Source organism: Kryptolebias marmoratus, linkage group LG4, assembly GCF_001649575.2.
Source record: "Kryptolebias marmoratus isolate JLee-2015 linkage group LG4, ASM164957v2, whole genome shotgun sequence".
Lineage (NCBI taxonomy): Eukaryota > Metazoa > Chordata > Actinopteri > Cyprinodontiformes > Rivulidae > Kryptolebias > Kryptolebias marmoratus.
In genome coordinates this window covers 16,946,589-16,950,173 of record NC_051433.1, presented here as the reverse complement: position 1 = coordinate 16,950,173, position 3,585 = coordinate 16,946,589, and the positions used below count along the sequence as shown (strand labels likewise).

The window sequence follows — 3,585 nt, the reverse complement described above, 5'->3', positions numbered from 1 at the left end:
GGGACGGGGGGTGGGGGGGTGGAGAGAGAGAGAAGCACAGAGAAGAGTGAACAAAAGTCACCTGGGCAGCCTGAGCAAAATGGCTGCTTTTATCTGAGTAAACAAACGCAACTAAAACAAATACAGTGAGAGGCAGAGGATGAAGCATGTGTTTGTGTGCACTTTGTTAAAAAAAAAAAAAAAAAAAAGCTTTAGGTCATGAGTACACAAAGCAACACCTATATATATATATATATATAGATATAGATATAGATATAGCAGAAACTTTTTTGTACTTAGGATCACACACGTGGATTAGGATCAGACAGGCACCAAATCTAAACTGACAAGGCTGTTAATACTCTGCTATACGGTTAAATAACACGCACATTTCCCCAATAATCAGATATGGCATGTATGCACTGTGTGTGAGCCAGGAGCAGTTTGGTCTTTGAGACAGATCTGTTTGATGCACCTTCAGAGGGCCTCCCTAATTAGAGCGTGTTCCTTCCACAAAAACCTGACAAAACGAGCAGTTCCTGGATGTGTTGTTGTTTTTTTGCGAAACACCGCCTCGCAAACACACAGGAGCATTTGCCATCGTTAGGAGCCGAGGCGTGGGAGAGAGGAGACGACGTACGTGCGCGTTGCACACACAAGGCAGATAACACAAAACAAAACAAACCTTCACACAAGCAAGCAGACTGTGAACTCCTAATGACGGGCTCAATCTCGTCTTTCTGCCTCATCCAGTTTTAGAAATTAATGCGCACAAGTGCATACTTTTAAAAGGGGGAAACTTCTGCTGCTTTTATTTCAGCAACCCGCCGCTGATACACAAAACGCCATCGAGGCATTCTACTCAGCCTTCTGTCTGTGTGCGGCTGTGTGTGTTTTTCAGACGCGTACAAGCCATGCCTTCTGGGGAAACAATAAAAGCCATTTCATGAGAGAATCTAACTTTTTTTTTTTCCCCTCTGAGGCAAGAGCAGGTGAACCTGTATGCCTGTGTGTGTGCATAATTTCTTTTCTCTGAGACTGACAGCGGGTGAGAGTGTGAGAGATCGCTGGTGGCTTTGTTAATGGAATGCTACCAGATGCTTGCAGACGGACAGGGACCTGTGTGTGTTGGATACAAGCTTGTGCAGGCAGACGGGCTGCTGGATGCGCTTGTTAAACAGTCTGTTCTCCTAAAAAATTGAATTTCTCACTGAAATGGTGTCCTACAAAGCAAATAGTTGGGTTGTATTATTGCAGTTTTAAGATATCTAAAAGTAAGTTTTCTGCTGATTTAAGTCACTGTCACTGTTTTGAAACAGCGTCAGAACAACCTTTAATCATACATTGTTTTAGTCAAGCAGGGCGGTAAAAGGACACCTCTGAACCATGAAAATAATGAGCTTTAACCTAATTATTACCCATTGCCACAGGCAAAAGGGCAATTATGTTTTTGTCTAAGTCTGTGTGTCTGTTGTGTTAGCAAAATATATATAGAACCAGTGGGCGGATTTTAAATTCTCAGAAACTAATCAGTCGAGTCACCTTACTTTTGGAAACACCCTAATTTAAGACCGACTTTTACAAAAATAAAAGACTCATTCAATTTTACAGCTACTGAGCTAAAATTTGGTACGATAGTAGCTGAGAATCATTCACAACAAATACTCCAAGTGCAACACATTGCACAATATCTTTGCTTAAAACTTAACAGTAAGTGTTAGAATCAACACTGTCTGTCTGTTAGCAAAATATCTTATGAACCACTGGATGGGTGTTGATGAAACTCATAGAAAGTACTAGGTTGACTTTTGGAGTCAGTCTAGGTCAAGCTAGCTGCCACACCTCATTAACCTTAGCCAACAGATAACGGCTATAAGTCAGTCAATATTACAGATGTTGAATTGAGGTTTGGTGTGGTAGTAGCTGAGACTTATCCTTATGACATACTTCTCTTAAGATTTTGAAATATCTCATGACATTCTGCATAATGTCATTTACAAGGTTTGACAAAAAAGGCTATAACCCAGAGTTGTAAAGTCAGTCATGAAAGGCGGTAGGCGAAATGCATTTCTTCAAGAAATGCTACAGCAAGATCGTAAAATAATTTTTGTCCAGCTACCCTAACTAGAGAAATTTCACTAGTTCAAAGCTTCTCCAAAAAAAAGCAGCACCGATTAAAAACCTCAAATCTTACTGCTACGTTTTTTTTCTCCTCACGGACTCTCCCCTCCTGTGATTTGAAACGTGAGATCGTTATTGTGACATTTAAAGCTCATCCATTCTTACTCCTTTTCCTCTTCCTCCTTCACTTTCATCCCCCCATCCCATCCACTTCCTCCTTTGTCCAGACCCCCGATAGGTTGAACTACTCCCTGAGGTAATATTATGAAACAATGCACAGCGTTGAGTGATCAGCACATCTCGTCACACAGTCCACTGACTTTGCACTTCGGTAGGAACTCCTCACATCATCACACATTTCATGAAGCATGAATCACCGGCCCCAACTAAACCGAGCCTGAGCTGTAATGTACTGTACACCCATCTGCTTCTCACTCTTTCTCATTGACCTTATTAGCAGTGAAGGCAAAGAGAGATAAAGGCAGTTCGGGCTCACAGGTGGACAGGGACCTAATGGGAAAGTGGGGTGTGTGCAAAGCGAATGCCCTCGTTTCACACACAGCCAGAGTGGCGGTATGCTCGTCTAAAGGGTGTGTGCTCTGTCATATCCTGTAATGGGTGTATATAAGCTGGTGTAATGGAGGTCGGGAAGAAGGCAGGGGCATAAATCTACCCAGAAGTCTCTGATTAGAGTTATGATACACACACACACACACACATATATACACACACACAAAGCTTTAAGTGTTTTTGGCAGTGAAGAGGAGCTACCCGTTCAGAGGCCTGCCTCAACCCGCCGTCACTCTTTCTGCGTGTCTTTTTCTCGCACTTCCAATCTCCTTACCCTCTCTCAGCTGAACCCCTGACCTGAGAGTGTGTGCGGAGAGACATTCCCACTACCCCGAGGGGGACTGAGCGAGGGAGGGGCGCAGATCAGAGAGATAAAGAATGTGTTTGGAGGAGAGGGAAATAAAAGGCCTTCTTTGCCTTTTAATTGGCATAGTGAAGAGAAGAAGGGAAATGGGACTCAACATGTTTTCTGATGACTCTGGCATATGTGTATGTGTGTGTGTGTGTGTGTGTGTGTGCGGGTGTGTGTGTCCAAGAGATTGACATCTACCTTTGTACTGTAATGGATTAGCTGACTGCAAACGCCGGCTGCTTGTGTTTATGTGTGTGTCTGCCGTGATTGATGAGTGGAGAAGAGAATTAGGATGAGCCCTGTTAAGACATGTTGCTTGTTCAGAAGTTCCCAAAAATTTTAGCACTAATAATAATCAAAACAGTTCCTTCCCATGCACTCCTCTGGGTGCCTGGAGTTCAGAAAAGTCGAGCTTAAAGCCCGGCGAGCTGGCCTCACCGCGGGCTGACTCTCAGGCTTTGTCCGAGGGATTGGCTCTGTCAGATTCCTCCTGGCCACTGGCTCGTCAATAAAAGCGTACAAGCCAGACCAGTTTTGTGTGTGAAAAAGGTGGTGGTTGTTCG

At 43.6% G+C, this 3,585-nt stretch overlaps 1 protein-coding gene across 5 annotated transcripts in view; it reads right to left on the bottom strand.

The window, feature by feature from the left end:
* The window catches only part of foxp4 (forkhead box P4), a 93,215-nt gene that overhangs the window by 59,756 nt on the left and 29,874 nt on the right, over positions 1 to 3,585 (bottom strand). The gene's annotated exons all lie outside the window — the stretch shown is intronic.